This window comes from Dasypus novemcinctus, chromosome 26 (genome assembly GCF_030445035.2).
Source record: "Dasypus novemcinctus isolate mDasNov1 chromosome 26, mDasNov1.1.hap2, whole genome shotgun sequence".
Lineage (NCBI taxonomy): Eukaryota > Metazoa > Chordata > Mammalia > Cingulata > Dasypodidae > Dasypus > Dasypus novemcinctus.
In genome coordinates, this window is record NC_080698.1 from 33,053,010 (window position 1) to 33,077,096 (window position 24,087).

Consider the following 24,087-nt stretch of genomic DNA (forward strand, 5'->3'; position numbering starts at 1 on the left):
GTTGCAGTGATGAGGTTAATTAGAATAATGTACCAGAGAAAAATGAATCAAAGATCTAGAGGAAACATCTTAACAGGCACATCCAACTAGAGATAGAAGAACACCAATTAAGTGGTTGTCCTTGTTCCTAATCATATTGGGACACACTTTTATTTCCCATAGCTCCAGTATTAGCAAAAGAATGAAAACAGCTAAAAAAGCCTAGTAAGATCAAACAGGTCTTCTTAGATGGTGAAGTATAAAAGATAAACATGTAGCATACAAGCAGTCCGACAGCGAAAAATGTACACTAAAACAAAAGAACACCTGCAAATCAACACCCAAGAAAATGTTTGCATAGGGAGGACCATATCACATAGTGGTTAAGAGCCCAGACACTAGAATAAGAGTGCCTGAGTTCAAATCCCAGCTCTGCTCCTTATAAATCAAGAGTTCTGTGCAAGTCACATTTAAACTCAGTAATCCTCAATTTTCACATTTGTAAAATGAATTCTTACACTCATACCTACCCATAGAGTTACTATGAGTTGTTAAAAGTCAAGGTTTAGAATCTTGTCGGACACATAGTTAAGTTCTCAAGAAAGATAGCTATTACAGGGTTGACTTTTCAAAAACTATCATGTTTCTATTACATAACTGCTACATAATCTGGTTTATTGGAATTTCTCAGAATTAGGTTTTTCATAAGTTTTGAAAATTCTACTTCCACCTCTCTATTTTTTAATGGAGAAGGAGAAAATTGCACAGAGTACTAGTGATAGCAAGAAATATAAGTTCTTCTGTGTACATACATCTAGATAAACCCAAGAGGGTCTTAACATGTCTTGTTCTAGGATTAGAATTCCAAAGAAAGAGCCATATTTAGAAGTAGACCAGGAATGGAAGAATGGGTCTGAGTTGCTCTTTGTGAATTATTTGGAGAAGTTATTCACCGAAGTATATGATCTCTCTCAATCAGAGCACACAGGACAGATCTTTGGCTGGTGGTCTGTGAAAGCTGGTGTTGAGAATTTCAACCCCCGGCTCATCTTAACCAGTATTACCTGGCATGTAGAGACTGCTTCACAGAACCAGTCCTAGACAACAAAGCAAATGTCAACGCATTAAAGAAAGAACCCTCAGAAAGCTCCTAATCTTTAGCCTTGATATTCAGGCACCACAGTATCAAGCACATCACAGCGTGAGGGCTAATGTAGTTTGTCAAGGTTCCCATGTAAACTTTGCTAATCAAGTCTCACATTACATGGATCTGTTTTGTCTTTCATGAATCATTATTTTAGTTTCAGAAATGATATCTGGATGTAGGGGTGTTATATATTTTTAGAGATGCAAAAAAAAGCTGTTTCTGATTCATTCTTAGGACTGCCATGGGTCTATCAAAATTTTCCTGAATTGTTTCTTTCACTTGACTGAAACTCACTGAATTTTATATTTTCTTCATTAAAAAAAGGTATTAGTAACCAAATGTGGTACCTTAAACTTACATTGTAATCTTGTCTTTTTATGGTTATAAGTGTATAAGGTTTAAATCATAAATTAATAAAAAATGGCTATTTGAATTTCTTAAAAAACACTTGTTACTCCATAAATGAAGTAAAAGTACGCTACTTGATATTTCATTCTTTGCCACCAAAAGGTATGTGATACAGAAAGAGATGGGTCCCTCTCTGTGCTTCAGCTTTCACGTAAAAATTCACAATTCACAACACATGTCAACCTCTTACATGATGGAACAATATAGCAACAATAATAGCTCATCTTCTTCAAGCAGGTGAAAGGAAATGGTGCTAACAATGCAAGGTATTTATAACCACACTCCTTTCAGTCTATAGAAACGTGGGCTTTCTTTCAAAAGAGAAGTATGTGAATTTTCAGGACAGATACATCAAGTGTACAATTCCAAAAAAAAAGACAAGAGAATTCACAGAAAATTTAAGACACTGTATATTGCAAGGCAGGAGATCAACCCAGCTCCAATTTAAGGGAAAACCTATCTCTAACAAGATGAGTAGGACAGAGCAGTATCCTGGGCTCCAAATTCCCTAGGTTTTGTGGCTATGACTCAGGCTGCAAACACAGGACCAGCATGGCCTTTATGGGTTATAACTTGTCTTATCTTCGACAGATCATGAACATCTACCAGTCAACGTGTCAACAACAAATATAAAACAGACCATCCCATTGTTGGTTCATTTTATAGTTTTCAGCTTTAAAGATATCTTTAGTTCAGGAAACATAAATATAAGACGGAATCAAGACCCTTTGGTATCTTTACCATCTTCAAAATGAAGATTGCAAGAATATACAATAAAGTGTTGTCAATGCAGTTCCAAAAGCATTTGCTGATCTTTAAAATTCAACACCATCATTTATTTCAGACCCTGTATAAAGCTCTTTATAGGCATGATTTAATTTAATCTTTACAGTAACACTATGAGCTAGGTCAAGGCTATTACCTGCACCTAAGATGAGAAAACTGAGGTCTATAGAGATAAAATAATTTGTGCAAGGACAAACAGTCAGTGAATGGAGTGTTGGGATTTGAGCTTGGAATCCAACATCCTTAAGTAACCTACATAGGCTTGAGTCTCAAATGGCAATGATTGTCTTCTTGGGGGACACAGTGTACAAAGACCTTCACAGTGTACAGTGGAAACTTTCCACAGAAGACCCAAGGGCTGGCATTTGATACCTACGATAAAGGTATAGTACTTTTAGGGTCCATGAAAATATAGAAATTCACAGGAAAATCCTCCAATGTACTTTTGACTGATTCCAGAAACACTGTGTGCATGCCTTCTATCTTAGTAGTATATTAGCAGTAGTTCAGTATGACATCGGGATGTCCCACTAAACAAGACAGACCCACCTTGCTTACTACCTGATAAAATGCCACATACATAAAGGAACTGACAAGGGAATAAACTGCACAAACAAAAGGCTGGATGGCAAATAACAGCAAAGGAGGGAATTTTCTTTAATTTCAGTGGCCAGGAAAGGCCCCCCTCCAAGGAGTTGACATTTGAACTGAGCACTAAGGAACGAGAAGAAACTAGTCCTGTGAAGAATAAAAGCTGCTGCAAGCAGAGATTGCCATGGTCCCCAGGCAAGGCAGATTTTATGGCATCCGGGCACAAAAGTGTTTTTAAATAAGTATTTGAAACAACAAGAAAAAAACTCTGAATTTCCAAAATCTCTTGAATAGGTAAGATCTTCAAGGCACCATTTTCAGAGTCAATTACCTGACTAAGCAGATTCATGACATATAATAATTAAGTTTGGGGTCAGTCCCCTCAAGACCATCAAACTGGTGATGTGGGGTCATGGTTAACGAAATCACTGCAGAGCTCTAGTTTAGAGATGATGTGACTACCTATCTCACCCAATAGTGCTCAAACCTCCACAGAAGGCCATGGTCACATAACCACCAATGCTTCTCAATACTGGAACACATCTCCAGCTAGGCCATGCTGAGCACTGCTGATAATCTTTGCCAGAGTTGCTCAGCAGCTTCTACATACAAATGGCCCTTTTCTTCAAGCGACATTGCCAAGAAGATCTGTGGGAGACCCGGCGCCTGCTTTGCAGAGTCAGCTCAGAGGAGGGACGGGTGATGAGAAAAGGAAGATCAACATCATATAGCATCAGCCTGCGCTAGTGAAACCCTACAGAGTTTCAGATTATCATCAGCAATTCCAACTTGAAAGCAGTTAGTGAATTCTGCTTGGTAGGCAGGCCCATTGTCTGAGTAAGTAAAAAAAAGTGGAGTTTAAAAAAGATCTGCACACTTCTTGGAGGAAAGCACCAAAATGGGACCAAAGATGTAAGCTCTCTAGCAGGGCTTTCCAGTATCATACCTAACTGCAGGTGTCCTTGACGACTGACATCAAGGCTGCCTCCCAAAGCTCTACTTAAATTTACAAGGGAATACCAGATGAGAAGCAATGGATTGTGAAACATGCACTGTCAACCAGTAAAACAAGGACCAATGAACCAGCTACTGGGTGGTAAAAAAAACTCTTCGAAGACAGGGATTTCTGCCATATCCCCTGGGGTGCATCTTCCAATGCTGGCATTTATCATCTGCCAGGATCTGTGCTATGCTCTTTACAAGCATCATCTCACTAACACGTCTCAGGGGAGCTAGCTACTACTTTTAATCCCCATTTAGCAGATGAGGAGGCTGTGGGTCAGAAAGGTTAAGTAACTTACCTGGGTCCCTCAGCCAGCAAGTGGAAAAGACAGAATAGGAATCAAAGATGATCTAACTTCAGAGCAGACACTCTTGACCACACTTCTATCCTACCAGGCATTCAGTAAATGCTTGTAAATGCATAAACGACCACATATTTCATGCACACCCAGCGCAGGCTACTAAAGGAAAAGAACGTATTAGGAAACAATGAGATTCCCATTCTATGAGATGGAAATTTGTACAAGATTAATATACAGGCCAATCTGAAATAGAAAAATTGGAAAAGGGTAGTTCACTTGTACATGTGCTCTCTCTCCCCCTCTTTCTCTCTTTAAGGTAAGCTTTGTTGATGGGTATGGGAAGAGGCAAATCACAGAGCTGTAGGATGGGCAGTACTGTTTCATCTTTAGGTCTGCACAAGAAAAGAGGGACAGTGCAAGGCCATCAGCAATGTCCCCTGAACACACTGGGGAGACCAGAATTGGGTATGAGTCTGAATGAACACACTGGAGAGACCAGAATTGGGTATGAGTCTGCATGTCACCATGACTTCATGCTGGTACTTAAAACTTAAGAAAAGCTTGTATCCACAGGAGAGAAAATGCATTAGCAAATTTTGGAGTTAAAATTTTGGTTCATAGCTCTCTTGAGAAAGAAAGAGATTTATTTCTCATATTTGCCATGGCACTTTCAGTAAGAATATTATGGTCCTAAAATATTTACTGAGATATGTATCTGTACTAAGAACCAAAGAGGCTGAAATTCTAACACATAAAACTCAAATAAGCCATCATGTACACAAGGCTGAGTCAACGGAAGGCAGAAGGCATTCATTTAAAATAAATTGAAATTAAACATGTAAGAAAAACTGAAGCTATGATTTTTGTATAAGTAACTGCTATAATTGCTCAGTTACCATTTTCCTTTTCTTCCTTAGTACCAGAACCCAGAATTTTTCTTAGACATCAAATTGCTCACACCTAAGGCTGCGTTTCCAGATGTCATTATAGCTAGGGATGGCTAAGAGGCTATCTACGTAGAAGCCACTGGGTAAAGCTTTGGGAAAAGTTCTTAAAGAGGCCTGCCTAAGCTGGGAAGACTGCTCTTTTTGTTCCTTACTCTTCTACCTTTTGTTGCCAGAATAGAGAGTCAGTGGCTGGATAGCCAGCAGCCATGAAGTGACCTTGAGGATGAAGCAACACACTTGAACAAGGAGGCAAAGAAGAACAATAGGAGGCTTTTATCAACCACATACTCTGTGCCTCCAGACATCTTTTATGTGAGAGAATAACTAATTTTTTTTAGCTTATACAACTGGAATTTTGTTACTAGAAAACAATTTCTAACTGATATAACAATATGAATGCATGTCTAAACATTACACTAATAGCTCCTGTGAGGAAAAAAATCTAGAAAATTCATGAATTGGAATTCTGGATTACCCTTCTATTTTCAAAGCCATATGTTTAAATAGGACTTTCCTTCTTAATTAGTACTGCTAGTCCACAGAAGCATATTTGCTGAGCCTGTCTCTGTGTTTTGACATGCAAGACTTGTGAAATTCAAACATACTTGTAGACATTCAAAGCATTATTATTTATTGAGGTCTATATTAAAGGTGGAAGATCTTAAAACGCACTTAGATTCTGATGATTAAAGGAAATTTAATCATTCTTCATTGGCATTTGATCTTTAGCCTGCCATAATCTACCGTATATCCCTTCACCCACATTTGATACTAAAAAGACATTTCAACAGCTTGTCCATCAAGTGTAAAACAGAAGGAACCTACAGACAAACCACATTACTCAGAAAATAAAAAAAGCTTTCCCCCACACTCATTTAGTTCATGAAAGACCAATGTGATTAAAAAGGTGAACAAGGCATATTCCACCAGGTAAACCAAATGACTGTGTAGAGTCATCCATTACATTTGTGAAGAGTTTGGAAATGTTCAAAGTGCTTTCACATATATTACATCTTGTTTTATCCTTACAACAATACCCAGTGACACAGTCTGGTCAGGTATTTTTCACTCCTGTTTCTTCCAGATAAATGACAGATGGACTGTTGCTGAGCAAGAGTCCCAGTTACAGGCCACGTGTGCCCCCACCCCACCCCATTAGACCAGGAGTCAGTAAACCATGGCCCTCAGGCCAAATCCGACCTCTGAGGTCGATAATATTTACCAAAGTTTGCGCACCCTTGTATATGATCACCTTTCCAAAATGCAGTCTAAGTTATTGTTGTTATTCTTGAAAACCATAACACGATCGCAAGGGCAGCAAACATATTCCAGCTAGCTTTGGCATCAGCTAGCATAGCAATGGGGGGAGTCCACTATCTTCTGTGGAACTGTTATATGCACTACAGTGGAGGTAGAAGGCAATTTTTAGGTGACGCATACCGTTAGTGGGATTCGCAGCTTACCTTGAACTTTTAACACGGCTCACAGCCATAAAAAGCCTGGGGGTCACTGGTAGGGGGCATGCATAATGCCACAGGACTGCAACACACAGAAGGACACTGCAAGCAAAAAGAAAAGAAGATGATAAATGAAGGACATAGTGAGGTTTCAAAAACAACACAAGCGCGTGAGCCTTGTAGTGTTCCTTATTTCCACACCAAGTTTAGAGTCAATATATAATCATGTAGCTGAGCATCTGTTTTGGCCTTGCCCCTCTAGAATCAGCCTTCAAAGTAGCTCACAATCTGAGCCCATTATTATAGAATGTATGGAAGGAGGAAACAAAATGTCAAGTCAAGTAAAATCACCACTCTTGAAGTTACTGGCCCTCGCCAGTAACTTCTGGTCTGGTTCCTGTAACTTCCATATTTTTTTATTTTTTAGGATAAACTTTCATTATTACAATGCTAACTCAGCCTGAGAATTAAGGGCAAGAAGATCCCCAAGTCCAATCAAAATGATGATTTTGCTTTAACTTTTGATCTTTCAGCCTCTCGAGACATCCACTAGAAGTGACTAGAGAAGTGCAAGCATGGGTGTACATCTGCACACAGACACGTATACACACACAAAGGCAAACTCCCACCTCGAAGGGGAAAAAAGAAAGACGACGTGTACTCTCCTGCCAGCCAAATGCAAAATCCTACTTGCCACCGACAGCAGCTTTTTCCAGTTGCATTACAAATGCAGACAGGGATTGTGCCACCTGTTTCTCAAGGCAACAGCACGGCTTGTGCCCATGTGCTGAGGCAGCAAGCTCTCAAGGCTTGGTAGGGTTATTAGTCGAATATTTACTAATCCATTTCCAAGTAAGCTGAAGTTGCTGACAGATAGGTCAACTCAACCTCAAGCACTTTCAGAAAGTTTTCATGAATAGGTGTCAATAACAAGCGTTTTGCATGCCAGGCCTTTTCTATATAGATCCTTGAGATGATAATGCCACCCATACAGCCCTCTGGTCTATAGAGGGGACGGGTGTATACGGGAGAACAGTACCGCAGAGTGAGTAGAAAGCATGTGCTCGTCAGTGTCTGCATGCATGTGCGTTCTGTTCCTTTTCAAAAGCAAACGCAGACAAAACCCTGTGAATGTGCATCTTTTCTAACGTATTCAGAGGGAGAAGTTGAAACTGAAAAGGAGATGTACGAAGCTTTATGATTTGAATAGTCACATAGCTCCGGAAACTTTGTGGGTTATCTGTCTACCCGAACTTAGGAGAGAGTCAAGAGTGGTGATCCTGGTGGGTGTCTCTTCCTGATAAGAGATCAACTCAGGCCAGATTTGGCTACACTAGATTTTCTAGGTATCAGGCTGTCTGTGTGTGTGCATGTGTTGGTATGTGTCAACTGTTTTGCCAAGTATACTATGGCTTGACAATCTTCATTCTCTCAGAGGAGTTTAGCACACCATGTTAGCATTATTCCTCTTGAAAAAGGCAGCTTAAGAGTATGATAAGAATGCATCAAAGCTATCATTTTTTTAAAAAAAAAGATAATTTCAGTTGGCAAAGGCTATAATGGTTCAGACTTAATTGGTGAACTCATTAATGTACAACTGCCACCACAAGAAAAAAGGACCATTGTCGTGGACTTATCAGAGCAATGAGATAATGAAGTTAATTATATTGTTTCCAATGGATTAATACTTGCCTTCTTTCAGATTCCACATTTTCCAAACATTTGCTCTGCCACTCCATGTGTGTACTCGTCCTAATACAAAACGATTGGCTGTAGCCTCCTCAAGGAAAAGTTGGCAGATCACTGCCTCACCATCAGTGGCTAGGCAGTCAGAAAAGTTTCCTGCCCTTTATTATCTACTTGTAAAATGTTATAAGCTTGTAAACTAGTTAATTTATGAGCTGTGTTAATAATTTGCTCACACTTGATCACAGATTTCACGAACAGTTTCCAGGGATGTGGGAGGATAATTTGTAGGTCCGGCTCTTCTCCTAAGGGGCCACTAACTAATTTGACACAGTAACGTGACATTGATGGTGGGGCACGCTAACGACCGTCCTCCAAGACGTAGCTGTCAGCCCAACGTCCTGGTGAGAAGCCGGTTTGCTTTCACTGCTGCTCAGGACATGATGCTCAACTAATTATTCAGACAGCAACATTAATGAGAGCCCTCATGTTTATTTTCAACATACTAACCAGCGCTTAGCTTCTATGAGTCTGATATGGTCACTGATTAAAATGTGTTTCATGAATTGTAAATGTGAACTCTGATATAACAAAGAAGTACCAGAGAACAATAAAGAACAGCTGACTGAGAAGCCGACCTGGTCAACGCCACTTGTCTTTGGTCTCAAATGTCGTCAAGGACAGAGTGGCAGTCGGAAATGCCAGAGCACTGAGAGTGAAGACACCACTTTTAATCACATATGTCCATGTTCAATCCTGACTTGTGACCAAGCCAGTGGATGGTCAAGGGTGACTTCCATTTCACAGAACTTTCACTAACTTTATGATAATGAACAAAGATTTTTAAATTTATTTTTCCTTGCAATGACTGAAAGGTTTACTTTAATTGCTTTTTCAACCTTAGAAAAGTTTGATCTTTGATTAAACTACCTCCAATGTGACCTTCAAGAACAACATTAAATGCAGGGTTTTTTCCCCAAACTTTTGTAAACTGCATATAGTGTTTTTAAAAGTATATTTTAATATGCTCTCACACATTTTGTTTATAGTCTTCTAAATCTTGTAATCAAGTCTTTCTACTTTAAATTACATTTCTATTTTGGTAAGATAAATTTTGTCCTTCATGTTATAGTAATAATAATCCTAAAATATTCATAATAATAATTTAAAATGAGTAACTTCAAAAAAAGGGAGTACTTCAATCTACTAAAGGTACTGAAAAATTGAAAATGTTCCTGATGTAGTTCATTGTAAAATGTGCGTTTCAAATTAAATAACTGTGGTCATATCTCAACAGAATTTCTACCTGCCGTCATAGATGAAGAATTCTCTCAGTATTGCATATGGCTTCTGATTTTATAGAACAGTAAAAATAAATATGAGTCCATGTAGATGATTCTGGGAGAGAAAGTGTCACTGCATGCAACATTTCTTAGGTATGTATTTCTAAACTTATTCTGAGCTATACCTGTAATTTCGGAATATCTAAATGACATGTGACATGTGGTAAGCATATTCAGATCCCAGGCTAATTTTTTAAATGTATTTAAACAAGTATCCAGATAAACAGTCCCCAAAGTCGTATAACGGTCTCCAAATGCTGCTATTTCCACAGATACCCACTGCAGAAAAGCGCTCAGATTATGGACAGCTCTGGCACATATTATGTGTGGTAAGGATTTGTCCTCCATAATAATTCAAGAAAATATAGTTAGTCTATGGCAGAGACTGCCTAGATGCTCATTAAATTCATTTCCTCCTCTTCCTCCACACATAGCCAGAATGTCTTTCCCAGCCTCCCCTGCGATTAGGCGGGGCCTTGGGACTAATTTCTGGTCCTGAAACCTCTTGCACTACACCTAATGCTCTCTCTCTTCCCTTGATTGTGGGCCTGGAGGATCCAGTGCAGAACTCCCAGGCCTTGGGAGATGGTGGGGTAAGCCTGGGTCCCTGAAAGACCACGTGGAGCAGAGCTACCACACTTCTCCCCCACCAACCAACGCTGGATTGTGAAGTGCCTAAGAGATAAACCTGCATTGTGTTACGTCTCATGAGAGTCAGGATCATTTGTCACAGAAGCTAGTATCCCGGGCCTGAATATGTAGACCTTTCATTTCCCCCTGGCTCAAATGTTATGCTTGACTCTTCTGCCCACCTTAAGTAAGTAGAAGCACTATAAATCTGGAAAAATTCCTACGGGTACATTCTATTTGTGATTATTGGCAAATATGACTTTCTAACGGTGGAGAAAGGAAAGGGAACCAACAGCTAATATACTCCCCAAATGTGCCAGACATGTCTTTACTTACTTAAGCTTCACACAGTCCTAGAAGGAAGATTGGTTCCCATTCTATACATGAGAATACTGAGAAGAAGGGAAATGAAGGCAAATGCTGCAGAATGTCAACCCAGATAACATTTTCCCAGTTGAATGCCTCTTGGATTTCAATATTCAAATTTCATAGAAAATATGTATTTCTAAATAAATATTTTTGGCCATTGCATATAAAACAAAAAAATACTATTACATCCACCAAAAGTCAATACAACACTTTTAACAAAATGTGTGAAAAGTGTCAGGTTACATTACAAATACAATTGGTACAATGTCAGAAACTCTGGCAGAGGTTTTGAAAAGAAAGCAACAAAGGGGAGGTGTCTCAGCTATTCCTGGTGCTTTAAAAAAATAATAAAAAGGCCACATTTCACAAAAAACAAATGTATTAAAACCATATTAACTGCTGAGTCATCAATGCTTTAAAATTTTTTAATCTGTCATATAATTGTTACTATATAGAAGGCATTTTACCATATTTTAGCCATATTTTATAACAAGGGTTGACAAATGTTTTCTGTGAAGGGCCAGATAGTGAGTATTTAGGCTTTGCAGGCCATAAAGTCCTTGTCACAGCTACTAAACTCTCATTGTAGCTATAAAGCGACCATAGATAATACATAAACAAATGGGTAAGGCTGTGTTCCAATAAATCTTTATTTATAAAAACAGGCAGTGGGTAGGATTTGGCCTGTGGGCTGTAATCTGCCAACTTCTATTTTAGGAACTGACTGAGGTTTTGCCGGGTTTTGCGTATTGACACGTAACACGTTATAATTTTCCTATGTCAAATAATGGGAAACAGGTTCCAGTCAATGTTTTCACCCAGGATATGACAGATCACTGATGTTAATGGGGAGAGGTCTCAATTTATTGCCATGGGGGCATGAGCTAGAAAATTGGCAGGGCTCGGTTTCCACCTAAGGTCTGACTCCATGGCCTAGTTCTTCCCCCTCGGGCTCATACGACCAAGTGAGGAGCTTACTGGCATCCCTTGCCATTGTGAACAAAATCCAAGTATTAATAATATCCTAACAACAAAAAGGAAAGGCTGAAGCTTTTTCTCCGCCAGGATAGTCAAGTCCCACATCGAGGCAATGGAGGTGGTTACCTTAAAGTCACCTTATATTAAGGACTCGTTTTATATAAAAGAACAGTAAAGGAAGTAATACTTAGGCTTAAAATATCACTAGAAGAATGAGTACTGGGAAGCAAGAAATGAGAGCCTTGAAAAGTTTCAAAATCAGGCATGAAGTCGCCCTAAATTAGAGCCACACAGCTTTCTTGGGTTAGGAGGATGCTCTCTGTGAACAGACCTCAGGGTAGGAGCTTTCTATGTGGCCAGTGATAGAATGTGACAGAAATAATGTACCAAGCCTATCCCCAATTATTCCTTCAAGAATATAAAATTGCCATAACCAGGTCTGGGTTCACTGTTTTGTTTTTTTTTTTAATGGCAAGGCTTAGAGACATATATACAGCCAGAGAAAAGATTTTTAAAAAACACAAAACTCAGTTCTCCATTAACAGTTAAGCATACAAGATGATTTGAGATGTAAAGTGGATAAATCTGATAAATCAGTTTTGCCTAAAACGTCAATCACAACAGAACAAAAGCAAGGAAATAATAGTCCAATCTGATGAATGAATATCCCATAGTCATTAAAAATGATACTGGGAGTGAGGAAATGTATATATGTTACTAGAAAAAAAATACGAATTCAAAAAAACCATAGGAGGGATGCGGATGTGGCTCAAGAAACTGGGCTCCCATCTACCCTTTAGGAGGTCCAGGGTTCGATGCTGGGGGCCTCCTGGTGAAGGCAAGCTGGCCCGTGTGGTGAGCTGGCCCACGTGGAGCACTGGCCTGCGTGGAGGACACACAGGGATGCTGCCCCACGCAGGAGTGCTGGCCCACACGGAGTGCTGGAGCAGCAAGATGGCGCTGCAGAGAGAGACACAGAAGAGAAATAATAAGAGACACAGCAGACCAGGGAGCTGAGGTGGCGCAAGGGAATGAGCACTGCTCTCTCATTCCAGAAGGTCCCAGGATCGGTTCTCAGATCTGTCTAATGAGAATACAAGCTGATACAGAAGAACACACAGCGAATGGACAGAGAGAGCAGACAATGGAGGGAGTGGGGAGAAATGTATAAATAAATAAATAAATCTTAATACAAAAACAAAAAGAAAAACCTCATAGGATTGCACAACATAAACAGTGAGCTCTAATGTAAACTATGGGCTAAAGCTAATAACAGTTATAGGAATATTACTTCATGAATTGTAACGAAAGTACCACATTGATACAAAGTATTAATAATAGGGAAAACTGTGGGCAGGTTATGGGAACTCTATTTTCTACCTGACTTTTCTGTAAACTTGCAACTTCGATTATTTAAAAAAAAAAAAAAAAAAAGATACTGGGAGTGAGGAAATGCATGCAAATGCTTGTTACAATGAGGCATGAAATAAGCCAGACAGAAAAACTGTTATCTACAGCAGACTCTCAACTGTATAAAAAATATGCCTCAATAAAGAACAGAAAAACAATAATCCCATCCCTAGAGGGGTGGGATTAGGTGATTTTTTATGTTAATTTTTGTGTTTTCCAGATTTTCTAAAACACAGTGATTTCTAAAATATTGGCTATCCAATTCAAAAAAGCTAACTGAACTTTATACAGAAGAAGAAATCTGTCGTGCACTTACATTCATTTATTAGTGGCTTCTGATTACCTCTTTACCAGCTAAGAAGTATCTTGAGAACAGAGACTCATCTTCTTGATCTCACATACTCAATTAACATTTATTGAAGTAACTTAACAGACTGACTTACTTTTTAAAAGTCCTTTTATTGAGATTCCACAAATAAATTTTTATACTTCAAGTCTTTAAAGGACATTAAATAATTTTGTTTAAAGAGGTTGAATGCTTGCGGATTATTGCTGTAAATAAATTGCTTGATGCAAAATTCTACTTTTTCTCTTTATTGTACACAAAATTTTATCTTTTAATAACTTTAAATTATTCTGAGTCATTTGTTCATTAAAAACTAAGTACATCTTGATCACGAAGCTTGGCATTTCGTAAATATTTACCCCAAATGCATTGGCAGCTTTGAAACTGGGATGGTAAGCTCCTGATTGACAAGTGACTTTGGTGCAGGAGGAGGGAGGAGACCTCTCATTCAGCTGGGAGAAGGGCATCATGCTGCCTACACTCTCCTGGGGACGTTCTTCCCCGAAAGCCAAAAACAACACGTACATGTGATCATGATTTTTCTCTCTCCTTCCCTCCCCACCCCACCCACACACACAAACACATGCACACATACCCTGTACTCACTCCCTGCTTGCCATCTTTCAATGACTCCCCAGGACTCTTAGGATAGAGACCCAATCCCTGATCGTGCTGTACAAGTCCTTTAGTCTGGCCACTGCAGATCTCACCAGCCTCCAACTCTACCATGCAGCTGCTCTGACCAGCACGAGGACTTTTTCTCAACCTGCCAAGCTTCTCACCACTGAGCCTTTGTACTGTGCTGGAAGGGCACAGGGAAGCTGAGGACTAGACTAAGATTTCAGCTTCTTTCTTGAGAACCTTCCATGATCAACAAGATAGTGGGAAAGGAGGCCTACAGCCTTAAAAAGCAAACAGTGCATAAAAATTAAATACTCTAATATGTATTTTCCTTCTCTTACTGTACCATGAACATTTCACTGCATCACTCACATACTAGCCAATGACACCATGCCTACTGGGTCACCACTCTAAGGACTGCCATGATTTCTTTAACCAGTCGAAGTTTTCTAGTGGAGTTCTCACAAGCCCTGTGGTACTCAGGGGTCACTTCCAGCCATGAGGGGAAGACCCAACAACTGGGATCCCAACAGGGTATCATTTTTCTATTTTGGGGTTCCTCGAATGATTTCATTCACAAGGGCACCATGCTTTAAAAAACTGGAGAACCCTGAATCTGACCTAACTTCTTACTTTCCAAATAAAAGACGCATTCCAAACAAAGAGGGACCAGCCCACTGCCTGACTTTTCAGGCTCTGCCCACTACAGAAAGGCAGAGGCACTGCTCCTTGCTGTTCTTCATCTTTCCCGTAAAGTCTTCCACTTAAGTTATGGCAAAACAATTCTCTGTCACCGTTCTGAAAAATTTAATACAGTGCCAGACATCATTTATTCCATCCTTAAAGGCCTCCAGTCCTTTGTATTTGCCCAAATATAGGAGGTAATGTCTGTTTCACAACCACAGGACAGCTTCCTTGAGTCTTCCATTGCTTGGATTTCCACAGTGCTGGGCAGTACAACCTGATGGTTGGAAGAGCCTGAAATCTGGAGTTACCCAGAAACTTAGAATTGAGACAAACGAGGTCTCAGCCCTCATGAGGCCCACAGTCCACAGCAAATACTACCAAAGCCCATGGGAATGATTAACACACATGACCTAACAAGAGGCTCCATGGAGTTAATGAGGCAGAGAAGCCCAGGAAAGACCAGGTGAGTGGGAGTTAGCCAGGCTGACAGAGCTGGGTGGAGGGTGAGGGGGGCAATCCTAGAATTCTCTAATGGTACCTTTGGCCAAAAGAGGTATGAGAAAGAATAAATAACAGGCCTGAAAATGATCAATTTTCTGCCTTCTACAATGACTTTAAAAACAGAATCTGGGAGTGTCAGGACTTCCAAACTGAAAACAGGGCCAAATGTATTGAGTAATACAGAAATAAAAGAAAGCTATTACACTCTGCTAAGTGTCTCTAAGGTGTAACGTAAGACAAAACACGTGTTTTTCTACCACTGACATGGAGAGAGGGGTGGGCTAATCACACTAAAATTGCTTTTCTAAATTATATGAGAAAACAGTAGCAAGAGAAACAAGACAGGCTCAGCTCACAAACCATAGTACTATTGCTTCTTAAAAATCTTTCCCCTTTGACCTCCTCAAACTTAAACATTTCTGTGATTCAAAGGACTTCGTCGAGAAGATGAAAAGGCAATCCAGTTGATGGGAGAAAATATTTGGAAACCACTTATCTGATAAGGGTTTGATTTCCATTCTATATAAAGAGATTATACAACTCAACAATAAAAGAGCAAGCAATCCAATTAAAAAATGGGTAAAAGATTTAAATAGACATTTCTCCAAAGAGGAAATAAAATGGCCAAAAAGCACATGAAAAAATGTTCCATATCACTAGCTATTAGGGGAATGCATTAAATGCATTAATTAGGGAAATGCATTAAAACAACGATATATCATCTAACACCACATAGAATGGCCATTATTAAAAAAAACAGACAAAAGTAAGTATTGGAGAGGATGTGGAGAAATAGAAATGTACCTTCACTCTTGGTGGGAGTGTAAAATGGTGCGGTCTCTGTGGAAGACAGTTTGGCGGTTCCTCAGGAAGCTAAATATAGAACTGCCATATGATCCAGCAATTCCTCTACTAGGAATATATCCAGAAGAACTAAAAACTATGACACAGACAGACATCTGCACACCAATGTTCATAGCAGCGTTGTTCACAACTGCCAAAAGGAGGAAGCAACCCAAGTGTCCATCCACCAATGAATGGATAAACAAAATGTGGTATATACGTACAATGGAATACTATGCTGCAATAAGAAGAAATGAAATTGGGACATATGTGATAACATGGATGAGTCTTGAAGACATTATACTAAGCGAAGTAAGCCAGACACAAAAGGACAAATATGGCATGATCTCATTAATATGAACTAAATACAAATAATAAACATATGGAATTAAGTCCTAAAGTATAGATTATAAGGAGATAAGAAGAGGGTTGAGAAGAGCTATGGATGCTTAATGTATGTAGAAGTTTTAATTAACTTGACTGTAAAAGAGTGGAGATGGATAGAGTTGATATTAACACATTATAGTAACAACTGGTTTATAAATGGGATTGTGACTGAAAAAGGTAGTCTGGGGAAGTAAGTGTCAATAGAAAGAAAGCTAAAGAATAATCTTGGAACTGAATAACACAGTGACCCCAGAGGCAGTTGAGAATTGTGGTTAAGGGTACAAATGCAAGAGAGTCCTTCTGTGAGCTAGAGCAGATGTACATCACTATTGCAGGGTGATGGGAATATGGAGAAACATGGGAAAACTAGAATTGGTGTGACCTACAGACTGTGGTTAACAGCAATACTATAATATTCTTGCATTAATGCCAAGCTATACTCTGTTGATAATGGAGGTGTATGGAAAAAGTGTGCCAAATGAATGCTTATGGACCATGATTGGCGGTAATAGTCTGATGATATTATCTCATAATATGTAACAAATGTTCCACCAGGATGTGGAGATGTATGGGAAATCTACACATCTGTATGACTGTTTTTGCAAGTTCACAATATCTGTAACAAAATTACATTTAAAAAAATAGTATGGGTTGGGGGAAAAATACACCAAATGTAAGATAAAAGAATATAGTTGGTAGTAATATTTTGACAATGCCATTGCATAGTTTGTAACAAATGTTTCACAACAATGCAAAGAGTTGGTGGAGGGGTGATATATAAGACACCTGTGTGATGTTATGTATGTTTATTTTGTAAGTTTGCAATCTTTACTATCCACTTATTGTTTATGTGTGTTCATGTATGAATTATATACTTCAATGAAAATAATAATAAATCTATTCCCTTTCTACTTCATAAGTATCATAATTATTCCTCAAAGAAAGCAAAGTTTTATCTTTAACCCAATAAACCCATGTGGAAAGGGCACTAGGAAAGCAGTGAAGAGATCCAAGTCCCAGTTCATACTGGGTCACCACTGAGTCCAAACCCTTTATTGAGTCTCAGTCTTCTCATCTACAGAATGAGGCCAGTGAGCCTGGAGATGAAGGGACTCTTCTCTGGCACCAGTATCCTATAAAAAGGGGTTCTCAAACTCAAGTGCTCATCAGAATTTCCCGGAGAGCTCGTTAAAATGCACACTGCTGGGCCCCAGTCCCAGAAGTTCTGATTCAGTATGGCTGCGGTGAGGCCAGACAAACTGCATTTCTAACCAATTCCCAGGTGACACCCCCCACTGCTGGTCCAGGGACCACACTTCAAGGTCCAAGCTCTCCAGCTCTGCTTCCACACCCCACATCTGTACTTTTGCATCCTACCCCCTCAGAAAGAAGAGAATCATCTCGTTCTCTTTTAACTAGCAGGAGCCGAGTCATTTCTCAGGCGTGGAGTCTTCCAGGGCCCTTGCCCTACCTCAGGGGCCTCCAGCCCTACCCTCTGTGGAGGCATCCTATATTCAGGAAAATATGTGAAACTGTAATCTGTTTCCCAGTAGCAGCCATGTAGTTTCCGACACCTGGATCAGAAGTCACTGCCTCTGATTGCTTTGCATCATCTCAGAACAAAATCTAGCCCACTGGGAAGTAGATGTGGCTCAACTGATTGGGCTCCCATCTACCATATGGGAGGCCCTGGGTTCGCTTCCTAGGACCTCCTTGTGAGGGCAGGCTGTCCCGTGCCTGCGGAAAGCTGACAGCTCATGCCCACAAAGAGCTGATGGCCCGCGCCCACGGAGAGCTGGCGCAGCAAGATGATGCAACAAAGGAGACAAGCAGACACAGAAGAACACACAGGGAATAGACAAAGAACAGACAGAGAGCAAGTAGCGGGGGGGGGGGGGAATGGGGAATAAATAAATAAAAGTAAATCTTAAAAAAAAATCTAGCCCACTGCCATGGTCCTCAGGGTCCTGCTTAGACCCTCAATCTTGTCCATGCCACCCACCCCCAAATCCTCTCTCCCCAGCTCTAGACCCACTCATGACCCTGCTACTGCATCAAATGTGCCTTATTTATAACTCTGGGGCTTGGCCCTCATCTGCCCCTCTGTATGTAATGTTTTCCCCCTGGCCCTCTGTACATGGGGATCATTCATAACCTTTACATCTTAAGTCAAAAGTCATGTCTTCTGAGACTTCTTCCCTGGCTGGACTAAGTGGCTTTCCCAAACGTAGCCTTTTTACACTATTTCCATGACATACTTTTCACACTATTTCCATGACATACTTTTCATCATATGTAAATATTTTGCCCCTTTCATTTTGCCTGCTTACTTGCTGCTTCCCTCTCCTAGAAGCAAAATCCGTGAGATCAGGGACTTGGATTGTTTGCTTCCTTGCTATCTCCTTCAGCCATACCTTCCCACCCCTGTAACTGCACAATGTCTGTTACACAGCAGGCACTCAATAGACATGTGTTGAATGGATGAATGACTAAATGCAATTATTCTATACTATCCTAAGTTAAGAAAAAAGAAAAAACCCCATTACTAGAAATTGAAATCTAACAAATTACAAATCCCAGGGGGATCTTCAATGGCTTGTGGCAAAACTAAAGTTACAAGCATGACCCGTCTATGCTGGGATACAAGCATCAGAGATTAAAGTGGATCGATGGGGCCAGAAAAAGTTCTTTTTCATACATGTCTTCAAATCACACCTGAGAGGCCCTCCCTGCCCTCAACAGGTCATATAATTTCTGCAAGGTTCTATCTTTAACCCTTGAGTTCTTCAACTTCTTTCTAATGTCACCCACTCCTGCTGCCAGGTGCAAGGGGAGAAAAAGTAAGCACTATCTTTGCAAGCTGAGCTGTGTACCCTGCATGACTCTGAAAACCACTTGTAAGTATTATATGTTAACCACAGTTCATAATTTTGTCACAGGTGTTTGAGTAAAAAGGGGACAAAGACTTTTAAGATAGTATTGCCCATATTATGTCACTATGTATATTCTGCACCATACCTGAAAGCTGACAAAATCCTTTCTTTCTATGCCATGACAACACAATACACAATTAATTTGGGTAAGGGCATCCCATACACTCCAAAATGTTCACGTAATTACAAAAACAAAAAACAAAAAAAACATGTTAAAGTAGACATAAAAGTATGTTTAACACAACTTGTCATAAAAGTTGACACTAATAAGCTGGAGAAGAAATCAAATGACAAGTGTACCTGACTGTTGAACAGAACATAGGATATTACTCTTTACTGTAAAGCAGCCAGAGTATTTGGTTAGAAGTTCACATGAGGAAGATGAAGTGAATATTTAAAGTACACTATGCCAAATGATTTTTTTTAATTAAAAAAATTAAATTGCAACAAACTTTTTATAAAGCAATAAGACAGGGAGATATGGGTGCCAATTCTAGTTCAGACACTAATTCAGTTACTGTGTGGCCTTGAAAAAGTCACTCCTCCTCTCTGAACTCCATTATAAGAAGAAAGTTTAACGAAATCCCTTATTTCAAAGGTTCCTTCCAGTCCACACACTCAAGAGTCTAGGCATATTCCTGGACATGCGTCTCAAGTAGACCCACTCAAAGCCAAGGGCAAGCTCACCTCTATTTGGTCACTTGAAGACAAACCCTGTGAGAGGTGCTATCCCTTTGGAAAAGCTAAGGTGTGGGTGGCTGTACTCTGGTGGACTGTATCTGTTCAAATAAAGTTGTTTCTGTGTAGTGCAGGAGGGTAAGTTGATGAAGTAATTACCTGTTACTCTTGACAAGTAAGGTAATTAATGTAGCAAAATACCACTGTAATGTGTGTAAATTTAGACCACCACAATTAAAGCACCCGTCTGTTCAACAAACTGTTCAATTAAGAAAAAATATTAACAGTGTACATTTTTGAAATTAAAAAACGTATGGAACAAATGAATCTTCCTTGGTTGACATCTATTTCTAGAATCCTTCCTCAGCAAGGAACATCCATAAAGGGCATATAATGGAGTAAGTTCTACCACAACAGTGAAGTATTTTTGTAGATATAACTATTAAGACAAGATTCTCCTGTGGAAATAATTTAGCATTCTCATTTTATGGAACATAACCAGTCAGAAAATGAATTCAAGGAGTTACTGAATCCACAAACTACAGCAGGTAGCATAAAGGTGAAAAGTTATTTTTGGGCAAGTTATTATTCAAGTAACATATCATAACCTGGAAGTACTATTACTTTTTAAAGAGCTTTTTAATGGGTAAATAAAATAGCCCCAAAGTCCCTAGCTGTCCTTAAAAAGATAGACTGCAGAATCAAAGTCAGTTTCATTATGTGCTTTTTGGTTTTTTTTTTTTAATTTTAATGTAACAGAGTACAAAGAGTTCATTGATATGGATTCAGATTCTGCATTTTAACTAACATTTGAGGGATTTCTACATGTTGAGCTTTGGTGTAGTATCTAAATAGAATAACAATAATTATCTGAAAAGGCTATTAAAATCATCTTTGCTTTTGTAACTATCTGTGTGAGGATTTTCTTTATATATTTAAACCAAAATAATATATGCCAGAATTTGAATGCACATATGGCTATAGAAATGCAGCTTTCTATTAAGCCACACATTAGTAAGTTTTACAAAATGTAAAATAATGCAACTATTCTTACTTTTTTTTTTAAAGATTTATTTATTTTATTTAATTCCACTCCCCCCCCCCCCCCCCCCCCCCCCCCGGTTGTCTGTTCTCTGTGCCTGTTTGCTGGGTCTTGTTTCTTTGTCTGCTTCTGTGTCATCAGCAGCACGGGAAGTGTGGGCGGCGCCATTCCTGGGCAGGCTGCACTTTCTTTCGCTCTGGGCAGCTCTCCCCACGGGTACACTCCTTGCGCGTGGGGCTCCCCTACGCAGGGGACACCCCTGTGTGGCATGGCACTCCCTGTGCGCATCAGCACTGCGCATGGGTCAAGGAGGCCCGGGGTTGGAACCGCGGACCTCCCATGTGGTAGACGGACGCCCTAACCACTGCGCCAAGTCCGTTTCCCTCTTACTATTTTTTTTTGCTTGGAAAACAGAATTATGTTTATTAAAGTGAGTTATATTATTTTTATAATTTTAAATGAATTTAAATACATATATATTGAATTTATTAGATTGGATTTTAATATGACACACATATCCCACCTATTCAAAGCTCTAAAAGATGGGAAACGGACTTTGGCCCAGTGGTTAGGGCGTCTGTCTACCATATGGGAGGTCCGCGGTTCTAACCCTGGGCCTCCTTGACCCGGTGTGGAACTGGCCATGTGCAGTGCTGATGCGCGCAAGGAGTGCCGTGCCACGCAAGGGTGTCCCTCGCGTGGGGGAGCCCCACGCGCAAGGAGTGCGCCCGTGAGGAAAAGCCGCCCAGCGTGAAATGAAAGAGCAGCCTGCCCAGGAATGGCGCCGCCCACACTTCCCGTGCCGCTGATGACAACAGAAGCGGACAAAGAAACAAGACGCAGCAAATAGACACCAAGAACAGACAACCAGGGGAGGGGGGAAAATTAAATAAATAAATGAATCTTTAAAAAAAAAAGCTCTAAAAGAAAATAAAGAAGTTTCATTATTTGTTTACTCTTGTTTCTTCCTGTCTCTGCTGGCCTTTTCAAGACCCAAATGCTAATGGTTTGAATGGGAAGGTTACCTGGTTCTTGACAGTGTTGCAAAATTTATTTCTTTGCTAATACATTTTGGAAAATCTCAAGCCAAGTCAAGAGTTAAATATCTAAGGGAATTACACCAGAACTGCCATAAGACTAAGAAGAAAAAGAGAATCTAATGGTTGTCAAAAGCAGGATAAAAGCAGTTACCTCTAAATTAGTTCACAAGAAAAAAAAAAAAAAAATAGGCCTTACGTATGTCCGATGTGGCAAATTAGGGAATTAGGCAGGTATCCTGAAGCTTGCTTAGGGAAGGAAACCCCAAGAGTTTTTTTCTTTTAATTCTTCTACTCAGATAAATTCCGAGGAAGACACAACAAGTTGGCCTGAGTGAAGAAACAGCTGGAATTCAGACAGACTAAACAGTGTGATATGGGAAAGAAATGGTATATGATTTCAGTGTCATTTAATGATATTTACACTTTTTTTTTTTTTTTTTACGTTTTGTATAGCGTATTTTACCTTGGGAGATATAAAAACCTAGACAGAAATTACTAAAAGGCACCTTTAAGTGAATTCTTAACTTATCCCAAAATTAAGTCCTAAATGTTCCATATCTGAAAACTTGGATGTCTCCCCAAGTAAAGAATAAAATGTACAAGGAGACATTCTACACCGAAACATGTTGAGGAAATGAAATAGTTTCTCCAAGTAAAATACCCCAATTTCACACTCGGAAATAATAACACCACTATTAAAGGGACAAGGATGAAGAAATCACTTGCTCTATCTGTTGATATAAGCACAACTAGAAGGTCCTACAAGGTCCTAGCAAGGAAGGGGATTTTGTAAAAGTAACCTTAGAACTTACATTTCTTGGTGGCAGTGAAGAGTTGAATTTTAAAATGATTTTGCTTTACTCTCATTGTTTCAGGACAATAAATCTAATTACGGCAGGGATAGGGCAGAAAGGAACATGATTTGGGGATGTGACACAAGATTTGCATGCTGCAAACTAAAATTTCTGATTCTCAAATACTGAAGAATCTATCCAAGAAAAGAAAAGAAAATCAGAAATGTCGTGTTTGCTCACTGGGTAAATTTAGAGGGAAAGATTCTCTACAAGCCTTTATTTCAAAGATTACATGGGGTGGCATCCAATGTACTACAGTAATATCCTAGAATAAGAGTATCATTGTTTACAGTCATCTAACATAGTTTACAGAGCTATTTCATAGAGATTCTCTTTTAATCCTGGCAAACCATTAAGACAAGAATAATCCCATCTCATAGGTAAGCAAACTAAGGCTTAGTCGTGGGTAAATGACAAGGCTAAATTCACAAGAGCTACTGTAGCGAGACAATTAGTTCTCTCTGGAATGGGACACACATGTCCCGTGGCCCCAATGAATCAAGTTACAAGGAATATCTCAGTTAATATATTCACTTTAGTACTTAGAATTCATGTATTGCTCTGGTAGCTTAAAATCCACTGACATACTGGTTGATAGGGACTAAAGCAATGGTAGCATAATTATTAAGGAATCATCTGCACTGGAGGAAAAAGATCTGGTTTCAAATTCTGGCTTAATCATTTAGTAGAAATATCACATTGGAACTTGTGATCTGTGAACTGCAAATAGCTTAAATAGTTGTTTTACTTCAAAAGAGGACTCAAAGAAAAGAACCACACCACCATCTCTGATTTCCAACTCCATATAAATTAGTTTGGATACAACTTTCTTTTACCGTTTTCCTCTTGACTGTTCAAAGATGTTGCACCCTGGTCCTCATCCATCTCACAGATAGAATAAGAGAATCTTTCACAAACATTCTCCAGATGTAGAAACTAATCCAAGAAACTGAGAAGAGGTGACAGGTAGAGAAAGAGGGGACAACAGAGAAGTATCACAATGATCTCTGTCATACTTCTTAAGGCTTTACCTAGAGAAACTTGAAACTGAGCGGAATACAGAGTAGATTCTTTATCCTTTTACATTCTCAAAATTAATTTAAAAACTGGAGAAAAGACT

The 24,087-nt window shown here is 39.4% G+C and overlaps 1 protein-coding gene across 6 annotated transcripts in view; it reads right to left on the reverse strand.

Moving 5' to 3' along the window:
* FOXP1 (forkhead box P1) overlaps nucleotides 1-24,087 on the reverse strand; it is a 528,438-nt gene that overhangs the window by 394,661 nt on the left and 109,690 nt on the right. For 5 of the 6 annotated variants that reach the window (XM_058288482.2, XM_012521022.4, XM_012521023.4 and 2 more), the window contains exon 2: nucleotides 6,626-6,721. The gene's annotated coding sequence lies outside the window, so the exon portion shown is untranslated. Of the gene's footprint in view, nucleotides 1-6,625; nucleotides 6,723-24,087 lie in introns of those variants that run through there. The other variant, XM_071212158.1, reaches the window with a different exon arrangement.